This window comes from Silene latifolia, chromosome 1 (assembly GCF_048544455.1).
Source record: "Silene latifolia isolate original U9 population chromosome 1, ASM4854445v1, whole genome shotgun sequence".
Lineage (NCBI taxonomy): Eukaryota > Viridiplantae > Streptophyta > Magnoliopsida > Caryophyllales > Caryophyllaceae > Silene > Silene latifolia.
The window spans coordinates 127,429,164-127,442,460 of NC_133526.1; positions in this window are offsets into that span (position 1 = coordinate 127,429,164).

Here is a 13,297-nt window from a genome sequence, read left to right on the forward strand (position 1 = left end):
TCGATCCCGGGCCGCCTTCATCTTTTGTCGAATCAACCTCACTTGCTTAACCATATCTTGCACCATTTGTGGTCCTAAAACCACTGCCTGGGCGCTATCATCCCAACAAATCGGACTCCTACACCTCCTTCCATACAACGCCTCGAATGGAACTATCCCAATACTCGTATGATAGTTGTTATTATAAGAAAACTCAATCAGATCCAATCTATCTTCCCAACTACGACCAAATTTCATTACACAAGCCCTTAACATGTCTTCCAAAGTCTTAATTGTTCTCTCCGTTTGCCCATCTGTCAAGGATGAAATGGGTACTCATCTTCAATGTAGTCCCCATCAATTCCTTCAACTCTTGCCAAAACCGAAAAATACAATTAGCACCACAATGATAACCATGTAATTCATCCTTCACATTAACTTAAATCAATTATATAGTAACCGAGTAGGGAAAACCCTACCTGAAATGGAATCACCATCACAAATAACAACAGCAGATCAAAAAGCCTCTTCTACGAAATCATCTCTTATAACAATAATACATACAATTACGATCCACAACACAATTACACCAAAACCCCCAAAATACCCAAATTAGGGTTTAGACAAATCTACTATACTGACATTAAAAATTATACAGGTGACTTACCCAAATGATGACGATAACAAGGGTATAACGATCTCAGAAGTGCGACAACCCTAACCTTGATTTGATAGCAAAAGAAGAGAGAACTGAACGTCGTAGCGTTTTCTTGTGAAATTTTTAGAAAATAAAGGTAAAAGTGACAAAGACTGTCGATTAAAACTTTAAATATCCTCCACGTTTACTATCAAACCCGGCCGAAAAGTCGGTAAAACCCAAGTTACTCGATTGAGTATCGCCTACTCGATCGAGTTGTCTCCACTCGATCGAGTATGTTAAAAATAGAATGTACTTCAGAATCTGTAAACGACTTACTCGACAGAGTAAGTCCTACTTAATAGAGTACCCAACATCTCAAATATCTTAGGTATTACAGCTGTGGCCGAATCGGACCGGTGGGGAATAGTGGAGTTAGTTGCTTCAGGTGTGGAAAGCTGGGTCATAAAGTCATTGATTGCAGAGTTAATATAGGATGCCAAGGAAGAGGATATACTAATGTGAACCAGAGTTGGGGATTTCGAACTCCTAAGTAGAGCTATGGGAGTTATAATCAGAGTTCTGGAGGTGGAAGCTATCAGAGGAGCAACAACAACCGTTCTAATTAGAACCCTTACAATAATAATCAAAGCACTTGAAGTGGAACTTTTCAGAAAATAATGAATGGCGGGGGTCAACAGAATGGGTCAGCATCAACTAGTGAGAGAGAAGCTAAGAGTAGTGGAAAGTTGTTTATGATGGGGAAGGAAGCAACTGAGGATGATGTGCACGTTGTCATGGGTACATCCCGTGCATGTTAATTCTAAACCCACCTTTATATTGTTTGATTCGGGGGCACTTTATTCGTTTATATCAAGTGAAAATGCTAGAGCCTTTGAGTTAGACTTGTTTGATGTTGTTAAAGATGTTGTAACTATACCTTCAAGGGAGTCTATACCTTGTCATCGAGTCTATAAATAAGTACCTATTAAGGTTAGGGGGCTATTTTTCATTCTAACTTAATTGAGTTTTCCTTGGGAGGTTTTGACGTGATCTTAGGGATGGATTGATTGGGAAAATATAAAGCCTTTATTGATTGTCACCAAAATAAAGTTACCTTGAAGGGACCGAAGGGATTAAGGGTGTCTTATAAGGTATTTGTTGTTAAGCATAAAGTAAAACTTATTTCTTATACTACCTTAAAATCTTTTTTGAGGAAGGGAGGACAGTTAATTCCATGTCATATGAGAGACCATCGGGAGGAGGTGCCTAGGGCGCATCATATTGAGGCGGTGAAGGACTTTTAGAATGTGTTTCCGGATGATATTCCTGGGTTGCCACCACAGAGGGACATGGATTTTGGGATTGAATTAAAACCTGCGACGGGACCCATTTCTAAAGCACCTTACAAGATGAGACCTAAGGAGTTGGTGGAGATTAAAAAGCAGACGTAGGAACTATTAGATAAGGGCTATGTGAGGCCAATTGTATCACCGTGGGGAGCACCTATATTATTTGTCAAGAAGAAGGATATGAGTATGTGGTTGTGTATTGATTACAGGGAGCTGGTCAATTTGACCATTAAGAATTGGTACCCTTCACCTCGAATTGATTATTTGCTTGACAACTTGAGTGGGGCTAGGATATTTTCTAAAATTGATTTGAGGTTGAGATACCACCAGTTGAGAATTAAGATTGAAGATTGACACGGCTGTCGCAACCCTATCAAAAATAAACCAACCGACTCTAACTAATATAGCAGAGGTAAGTCGGGTATCGTACTCCACAGGGAGGCTATTATATCTACTTGTTGTTCTAGTCCGTCACGGTAACAAATTGGGGGTGTTTGAATTGTTTTCGCTAACTACTGAACGAAATGTAAAGCAAAGAGAGAGATCGATAAAACTAGTAAAATGAAATAGAGGTGTAATCAAATAGAGAGAAGAATGCCATGATATCGGTTCACCGTGATAATTAGCCAATTCGGTCATAATGAGATCAGTCGGTCTAATGTGAGAAGAGTAAAGGAAAGGTCCTTTCGGCCCGCTATCCGCCCTAAAATACTACTAACTTAGCTTTCACCCTCATTAGTGTAGTCTATTGTCCATAACAGGTCTATTCATTCCAATCTGTTGATCTAGGTCTGAATTTAACCGGATTAACTAGTTTAGAAGCGTGCACTAAACTAAACAATTACAATTAAATTGCTATGAATCAATTCTCACAATCAAAACCATCTAATCTAATTATAACATTATTGCTCCACTATCATGGCTCCCCTAATCATAGCATAAAAGGATTTAGCTACGCATGTTCATAATGAAACTAATAACAATTAATGAAATAATAAGAGACATGATATAGAGGTGAATAAAAAGGAATTGCATAAACTAATTAACAACACTAATAAAATCAGAAATTATACAGAAGAAATAAAATATGCAAAACAAGAATTAAATTGAATAGAAAGAGTAAGAAGGATTACAAAGTTTAGGATCCGGCAAAAGAACGAAATAATGTCGAACAAGAGAAAATAAGTGTCTGCAAAAGAGAAATTTCGAGATTAAAAGTTTTTAAGATTAATGAAAGATTACCTAGACCTAAATGACGTCTTTCCTTTATATAGGAAAAATATTTATTAAACATAACTTAATTAGATAAATAAGTTCACGCGAAATAAAATCACGCGTTCAGATATAAATCCTCTCGATCGAGCAGCTTGAAACTCCTCGATCGAACACTTCCTTGACAAAACCTCTTGATCGAGTACTTAACATACTCGATCGAGGAACCTCAAAATACCACCTCTCGATCGAGAACAGAAGGGTCTCGATCGAGGTCTTCTCACCACCCATATCTACTCGATCGAACAGAATGGCTAACAAAAGGCTTCCCGAGGCGAAGGTAATCTTGCTCAAATTCTTGCATCTCCGTAAATGCAAGCTAAGGGACAATAAAAACGCATGATTCCGTCTTCTTTGGCACATTCCTGCAATAAAAGGCAAACAAACCAAAGTAGGCTATTCGGGGGACATTTGGAGCATAACACTACGAGCATAGAAATACGTGCAATAAAGGCTCAAAAAGACTATATAAAATGCACGTATCAAACCTCCCCAAACCAAACCTTTGCTTGTCCCTAAGCAACCTATATGCAAAACTAATGTAACGGAATAGAGAACTCAGAGCAAGCTATAAATTGTCCACTTAAACCGGTTTAATGCAACCAAACTGAGAATTAAAGCATTAACTGTCAATTGCAAACGAGTTCTAGGATGTTTATAATAAAGCTAAACTGTCGACCTTGCAAGACCTTTAAAAATGAACTCTCACGGGTCACTCTTCTCTCATGAAGCAAAGGGTAAGCATATGAATGTGAGAGAGGAAGAAATATAGCCGCTCACCTAAACTACGACCCACATAAACATGCATGTAACTAATATGATAGACAATTCTAACTACCGTAAATACATTTCAACCAAATAAATTTTGTCACAGCCGAGGGCTTACAAAAGTATGGAAAAGTGAGGCAATGGGTATGAAAAGGCAAAACATATTGGATATGTGAGGTAATAAGTCAAGCTAGCTACCTATTAAAACCAAGTGAACCATATCCAATTCTTAATCCATCAAAAATTAAGCATAATGCCCTTAATTGACATAAAAACTCACTAACCAAACAAATACTCCTCATTAGGTCAAAATAAAACATAGGAGTGAAGACCGTCAACAATCAAACTTTTTCATTTTTTTCTTTCTTTTCCTCCTCTCCTCTCCTCCTCCGACGACCTCCTGCAGCAAGCTCATCTCTGTACCTCTTCTCCCTCTCCGCAGTGTCCTCCTCACTCGCAGGCCGTGGGTACCTCTCCGCCAGGAACCGGTAGAAAGAAGGGTGTGGACAGTTAGCTGGGATAGGACGTCCTCCCATCATGTGGTACTCATAAAGAGGGAATAAGGCAAGTGCCTGATCCCGCTCTATACGAGCCACTCTCCTACACATATCCAATAAAAGCGCATCACGACGCCCTTGGTCCATGACCTAAGGCACCTCAAAGGTAGGAGGAGGAACAAAATTGGCCGGTAAGGCCGTCGGAGGGATAGAGGGTGTAGGTGTAGGGGTAGGCGTGGGCGTGGACGTGGACGTGAGTGTGGACGTCTGCCTAGCCTGTGAAGATGTAGACCCCTCTCTGGTCTTCCTAACAGTAGTGGGAGGCCTCTTCCGCTTCCTAGAAGCGGGAGGTGTAAGGTCAAGGAGGTAAGAAGGTGGAGGTGGTGGTATCCTACCCGACACAGTAGTCAAGGGTGAAAGACAGGGTAGGTTAGGTGAAGGTAAAGTCACGGACGTGAAAGTGCCAATATTCCACGTCTGTTGGTCTTTTGCTAACCAGTGCATAGCAATCATGGCTGGAATATAAATGACTACATCCTTATTTTTATATTTAAAGCAACGAGAAAAATTAGGAAAAAGGCCGTGGGCAATGCGAGTCACTAACACACCACAAGCTATCGTTCCCATCGCTTTCTGCATGACAGTGTTAAAATGTTGAGCAGTCAAATAAGAAATGTTAAAAACAAAGGGGTTACCGCTGTCAATGTACAGGTAACCCGCTAAAATAAACAGCTCGACATTATTAACATTGTTGGGCTCATGACGACAAAAAATGGTCTCTCCGAGCAGACGAAGAAACTAACGGGCTGGGGGTAAGTGGACGTGAGCAACACGTCTCTGACTGAAGGGAGTCTGTGAAAGTGTAGTCAAAGTAGAGCCAGGAGTTTTCTAGGAGGCTCCTGGAGACCGTCACTAACTAAACCCAACCGCCCCCAAACTCAGCTAATGTCTAGGTGTAGGTCGTGTTGAACAGTCAAAAGGTAATGCACTTGCTCCCGGGGTCAGTCGTATAGGCTGCAGGAGAAAAGGTAAAAGAGCTAAAAAATTCTAAGGTGCATTGTCGATTTGTGAGCTCTTTCATGGTGGCCAAATCTGACATTCCTCTCCCGTTGAGCAGCTCAACAATGGGCTCAAAAATTCCCAACTTCTCTAAGGATGGTCGACACAAGAAACGGGTCGATGTCATGTCATAGTCCATTAAATTTAAAAATCGAGCTCGGTGGGACGAGGAAATGAAACGTACCTGTGAAAACTCCGGTTAAGTCTCCGTGGAAGTGTCAATCTCGCGTCGGGCAGCAGCCCGTAGAGCAGCGGCACGAAACCCCGTAGTCGTCCCCGAACGAGAACCCGAAGCAGCAGCAGTAACAGTAGTGACCACAGTAGCGGAAGTCTTAACAACCGCGGGAGCAAGGGTAGTGGTCACGGGTGTGGGTGTCGACACAGTAGGGGTCGACACCACTGTAGTAACAGCGGCAGCAATAGTGGCCTTGGTGGTGCTGACGGTGGTAAAGCAGAGACCGCCGTCTCTGAAAAAGACGGACTAGTAGCTGAGGTAGAAGCGGAAACCGTTGGCAAACTACTATCCACCCTATAATCAAAAGACAAGTTCCAAATTCAACAATTAATCAACAAAATAGATTTTCCCCAATTCGATTTTTTCGAAAGCCTAATTTCAAAATCAAAGCAGAAAACGCAATTAAACATCAAGTAAAAGGAGGATAGAACTTACCTATGACGATTACCCAGCCAAAGATTCAATTAAACCAAAGCAAAACAAATTAATCGGAAAAAAATTTGATTTTCGCCTAGTCCTAGCTCGAAAATCCTCAATGTAATTAGAATTTTGGAAAGCAAATAAGGGCAAATTGTAATACCCGCCTTTTTAGAGATCCGTTGACCATCTTTGACCGACCTTGGTAGCAGTAAAAGTCCTTAGAAGTGCGTACCAAAGTTATCCTGTGCTTTGAGTTATTTGTGGTACTCGATAGAGTAGAGGCTACTTGATCGAGTAGCTTGGGTACTCGATCGAGTAGGGGCCACTCGATCGAGTAGGTGGGTCACTCGATCGAGTAACGTGTTTTCAGCGAGGGTTTATAATCGTGTTTTGTTAAAATCGCAAATCATTTCCACCTCTTTCTCCTAAACCTAAATGTCGCCCTTTCCTCTTCCCTTCACCATATGTCCTCCATGGGAGCCCTTGAAGATCCTTATGCCTTTAGAATACGTAGCTTGAGTCGGGTAGAGATCCTTTGCCAAGTTTTCCTCATGTAGGTATGTCGCCATCATCATCTGTGTCTTGTGTTTTCAGTTAGGATTAGAATGGTAGTAATAGATGATTGTTTTGTGTATATAAGTGTTGCTTGATTGCTGGGTATTGCGTGTATGGGCATGGAATCATTGCAGTAGCTTAAAGGTAGGTTCGCCTACTCAGTTCCTGTGGATGGTCTAGTGTGTCGGTTGTTGTGTCGTGGTTGTTGTGTTGTTGTTGTGTTGTTGTTGTGTGTGTGGCAGAGTATATGCGGTAATCGGTAGGTGTATACAGTTTGTTGGTTGTGGTTGTATTGCAGCTGTCTGTGATTGATTGTCTCTGGTTCTTGAGGTGCGTCCTCGGCTGAGTGGAGTCACTTGCGAGAGTGGCTTCACGCCTTAGTTTCACCCTCCGTGGAACCCGCCACGGGAGGGAATGTGCACATTAATGGGACAGGGTTATCGCTCGGTATGATGAGCGGGGCTTAGGTGGGAACGACTGCGGTCCCCCACTGGCAGGGCTGGTCCAGTGGACAGTCGGTGACAGATATTGATTGGGGTGGGTATAATTTTGTATGACTGGTTGTGTTTATATTATGTTGACGATTGTTGTTGGTTTGTGTTGTGTCTTGCCTCAGTTGGTGACCTTGTGTGGTTGTTTTGTTTGTTTATGTGTCTGCCGTGATCCCTTATTGTGAGCAGTCAGTCTTAGCAAGTGTTGATGTGGTTGATAGCTGGAGTCATGGCAGGGATAAGTCATCACGAGTTCTGATAGAGATAGTGTATGGCTTACGAGTTGTATCTTTAGTTTGTTAGTTGGATGTAACACTTGTAATTTAACTATAATTGTTCTATTATCGACTTTTGATGATTACTTACCTCGGGCAACCGAGATGGTAACGCCCTTATATGCTAAGAAAGTTCTAGTTAAGGCTCCTCGGTATATGGGTTTTACAAAGTGGTATCAGAGCGACGATTTCGAAACCTGTAACAAATGAACCTAATGAACGTAGAGGGTCTAATAAAATGAACCTGGTGTATGTGTAATGGGAGCCCCAACTGATGCTAGATTTTGGGTGAGTAGGAACCCTCATTTCAAAGTCTTGGCCCCATTGTACTTAAGCCAGTCACTGGGTATGGGTATGTGGAGTCCATAAGTATGTGCTTAACATGTATGTTGATTACGTTGGAACTATCTGTGGTTGAGTCTTTATTGAAGTTGATATAGGCATGATAGTTGCATCCGGATCGTGTATGGTGAAGTCTTGGTAGAATTAGTGAGTATATGTGATGATAATGAGAAACGTAAAAAGGTTCTACGTGTTAGAAGTGTGTGAAAAGGGGTAGAGATGTGCACTGTGATACGAAATGGGGTAATGTTGGTGCTTGTTTCAGGCTGATAGTGATGGCAATCCTATACGAGTTTATAAGTTTTACAGTGGCCATAACAGTAATAGCTAAAGAAATGTTGAGTTATAGTATGAGAATTATCAACATAGTAATGGGTATATGTAATGTTTAAATAGTTGAAAATTTTCGCTGTGTGGTGATTAATTTGTGTGGAATAATTTGTTTACGTGGAAGTTTGAACATGTTAGTAATTCACTTGGGTGATGTATGGAAAATTTATCGTTAATTATGTGTTTTGTATAACATGAGTATCAATTTGTTAATAAGGTAGTAAAACAAGTCTAGCCGTGATATAATAGTTGTGTACACAAATGACTCGGTAGCAGGTAAACCATGGGCGTGAAGTTCATTATAGCGTAATGTGATATGAATCTTATCTGATGAGACGGTATGATATATTTGAGTAGTAATGGTGATATATGAGAGAGTACGATAACCAGTGACGATCTCCGAACTTGGTTGGGAATCGACACGTAGTGTTGTTTTGCAGGAATCTTCGGTTAATTTTGTAATTCTGACCGTGTACTCAACCTTACTTGACCGAGTGCGAGTGCTTACTAGACTGAGTAGACCTCACTCGATCTAGTTAGGAAGCTATGACGTCGCGATGTGGGAATTTTCTACTGATACTCGACGAAATAGCACCTACTTGATCGAGTAGAGGGCACTCGATCGAGTACCCTAGGCACTCGATCGAGTAGGCTACAGTACAGTGGCCATTACGGATTTCATAAAACCCTTGTTTTTCCTCATTCTTCTTATTCTTTCTTCTTCATTCGAAACCCTAAGCTCCTAAACCTCTCAAAAACTCTTATATCTTTGTGTTGGGGTGATTAATTCGGGTAGTTTTCTTTACTTTGATTCGTTCTTTCATTTCCTATTTGATAAAGGTATGGGAATTTTCTTCCTATTTTCATGTTTTCATCACTTAAAATCTATTGGAATGGTAGAATAATCTGAAATTTCAATTCATATGGACGAAAAGTTGTTTGTAATTGTTGTAATATGATTCACATGCTTCCCTTTCATGATTGTTGATGTTTATTCTGCTAAAAATAGAATGGAAATTGCGAATTTGGGGACGAATTTTTCTAGGGTTTGTGAAATCAAATTCATTTTTGGATGTTCTCTACATGTTGGATGATAAAATTGAGTAGTATATGTTGTATCTATCATGTTGGAAGTTGGATTTTGTGATTTTCACCTTAAAACTCCGTCTTAGAAGTGCCCCAAATTGAAATTCGTTTTCTATAATTGAGATTTAGTGTTGGATATGAATGTATATGCAAGAGTTAAACCTTCAATATAGTAGTGGTGATGTTAATTCTTGATGAATGTGTCAAAATCGTTACAGCTGTAGAGACCGTCTGACTATTTGAATTGAGAAGCTTACTCACAATGTTGAATGTCTGTGATGGTGTGTACTTAGTTGTCCTTATTATGAGTGTACATGATTGTTTCACATGTTTTCAAGGATATATGGAGTAGTATTCGAGCCGTGTCTTGACAGTTGAAGTAGTCGAGTAAATCATGTTTATCCATGCTAAAATTTTCACAGCTATGGAGACCGTCTGAGATGCTATAAACTGAATTTATGTATCGAATTTGGGAATTGGTTGGTGAAAGTGTGTACATAGATAATTATTCAATGTTCAATTGTGTAAATTACATGTTCTAAGTGCCTATGCGAGTATGTGTAAATGGTATGCTGAAACAGATGCCGAGACTAAACCTGGGGACCCGTCAAAGCAAGAGGGGGAGGGCTTCTCATCCCGAAATTGGGGAGGGTAGTGGACCGATCGTACCGTCTGTCCAAGAGTATCCTTCGGTAGTTTTCGTGGACTTCAAACAGAGGGAGAGGTTTGTAGCGTTACAGAAACGCAAAATGAGACCCACCCGTTGTGTGGATACCACACTTCTTGATGACCTGGGAATTGAGACGGATGTCCGTCATATTTTTGAGACTTTGGGGTTCACGGGGCTGTATCGTTTGAGGAAGTATACCTATCCTTTTCTGACCTTGGAGTTCATGAGCTCGTTTAAATACGAGCCAGCTGCACAGTCTATTGAGTTCTGTCTTATGAACACGAGTTTTGTGTTGACCATGGACCTCTTTGCTTCTCACCTTGGGTTGGCCAAGCCTCCCAAGGATTCCATCAGCGAGATTCCATCAGAGTGCGGGGTTTGCCGCCTTATGCCTTGTTTGTCTGGGAAGTCAGCTCCACCTCCGAGAACTGTTGATTAATGATGTTCAACATGTTACTTTGAGGATCTTCCTTCGTTCTATTTCGAATCTTCTTTATGAGAGGCCGGATATGAGTAAGCTGAACAATCACGAGTTGTTGCTTTTGATGTCTTATCTTAGCCCGAAGCGGACTGAGAGGGTGGTCTTCAATGCTCCTGCCATGGTCTGTGCTAGCCTTGCTTTGATGGCTACTTCTACCTGTGCACATGGGCCACGGGGGCGCTTGGGAAACAGAACAAGCGTTTGCATTTTGTTGGAGTCGCCACCAATTTTTATGGGAAATTGGAACCGTTCGAATACCTCGTGCCATGTCAAGACACAAAGTAGAGACATGAACACCAAGCAATCGTTACCCTTAGCATTCTATGTCTAGAATGACTCTCGTGGATGCCAATGAACACGGATGTTCACGGAGATCTGGAGTAAGGGGTGAGGGTACGTATTAGGAAGCTCTTTTGATCGAACACCTAATCCCGCCCGCCTCGATAGCGGCCTCTACTAATGATTAGGGAAGTTATTCGTACTTGATATATCGTCGACTATATGCATGCAATGCAACATCCAAGTTTTAATCCTAGCATGTGAAGATCAGACTAAGTCGGTGGACAATTAATTTAGTCATACAATTGGGTCGAAGTGGGATTTAATGTTCAATTACATGTGAAAACATACAAACGATACAAGAAATATGATAAACATAATAAAGAAAAATACAATAAAGAAAAATTACAATAATTACAACGGATTAGGCGATTTATGTCGAAAATACCTTTAAAACGGATAATTTGAGAAAAAGAATAAAAGAATGAATTAACGAACAAAACAGAAGGTGATAATACGAATAATAGTTAATTATACGTAATTAATAACTAAGTCATGGCAAAAACGGAGTTCAGGGACAGAATTCAACCTGGAACGGGCGCAGCAGAGCTGCGTCTCTGGAATAGGCGCAGCGGTTGCTGCGTCTGTTCCTGACCTGAATTCTGGCTGTGAAGCCGAAATTGCGAATCGTTAACGTTAATTGGTTAATTTAAATGATTAATTACGATATTTACTCGGATGGAAGTGATTAATAGGTTAATTACATGCGATTAGTGGTCATAAAAGCAACAAACATGGATGAGACGGATGCAAACGAATTAATTACATGGACGAGTGATTGATTAGTGACATGAGTGAATGAAATAAACTAAACACGATGAATTAATAACAAACATACGATGAATATGCGATACATATGACAATAGACAGATGAAAATATATCAAAGGAGTGAATTACAGAAACTCAATATGAACAAATCGAATTTCTACAACCCGGATTGAGTTTAATGACAAAAACCCGCAAATATGAGATTACTTGGGATTTAAGTCGAATTTAACGATGAATTAAACATGTGAATGAACGATAATTAATATACATGTGTTTATTAATATGCTATTGTAACAAAGAATTAACAAAAACGAACGAACTAACAGAGGACGAAGGAAGAAGAAAGGAAGCAGGAACTGCGGCAGCCTCACGAAGAGTCGTAGCAGGTACTGCGCTCCTTCGAAGAGGCGCAGCAGTTGCTGCGTCCTTTCTAGACGTCTGTCTACTGGAAATCCGTAAAAAGAGGTTTTAAAGTATGATTTTAGAAATCGGTTTTAATGATATTTTCGACATAAACCTTACAATTGATGATACAAGAAGTAAATAACAATAAATAAGAGAGATTTACACCCTCAGACTTACATGTTTGACGAAACGAGATGAACTAAGATATCGATTAGTGATGCTCGACGCGAATGTAACGAAAGTGCCCTCGTAAGAGGAAAACGATTAAGTTAATTAAGTTGATTGATATGGAGTTGGTCAAATTGGTCGGTCATGCAAACGAGGCTGGTACTCAGAAGGATCCGAGCTTACGTGGTCGAAAGTTCAAGCACGTAGACGCCAAAAAGTAAGAACAAAGGTCTAGAATTCGAAGGGAGAAGAGAAGGGCGGACACTCGCGTGAGAAATATGAGGAGCGAAGGCTCCTATTTATACTAATCACGTGAAGAAATTAGGGTTTCAGAGAGTCTTTGGAAGTGAATCTCGAAAAGATATGAAAAAGATACGAGAAATACGCAGAAAAGGACCTGGGAAGAGTCGCAGCAGCCACTGCGTCTCTTGGAAGAGGCGCAGCACCTGCTGCGTCTGTTCCCAAGTGGTTTCCTCCTGCGGAAGAAAGATTTCCGTGTTTAAGTTATGGTAGGACGGAATAATTTGGTTTTCCTTAATATTGTATGTGAATATTTCGGGAAATTGTTTACCAAAGGATAAAGATTATGAAATATGGAATAAAAATATCCGGAACATTCCAGAACATTCTGACTCGGGATTTAACGGCTATCAGAAAATGAAGACGGTTTCAGGCCCGGACTCCAAATGTACTCTAATTATTGTCAAAACGACCGTATCGGCACGTAGATGACAACTAAGAGGTAGACATTAATATTTGAGCAATCACTTGACGATAAACTTACGAATTGTCACAAATCGTTCCGCGTACAAAACATGCGGCCCAATCATCACCGGGTGGTTTGCGAGAGGTGGAGAAACGAGTTGTCTACAGAGCCCCCACTTTGACTGAGGCTTGGACAAGGCGAAAGTCAAAGTATAGCCATCAGGTCAATCGAAGATTACAACCTGACGACTATGGCGACGCGAGGCGGCTCAAGGGGTCTGAGCCAAAGACCTGTCGTCGGGAACATTTTAGAGTCTGTCGAATATCGGGGAGGGTCGTTTAAAGTCCATTAGACTACGTAAGGAAGCTCGCCAGCCATAAAAAGAGACCATACCTGAGACTTCTTCTCGAGACGCTTCCGGAGGTACATGGGAGCTTTTAAGAGAAGATCAAGTGTAAGGT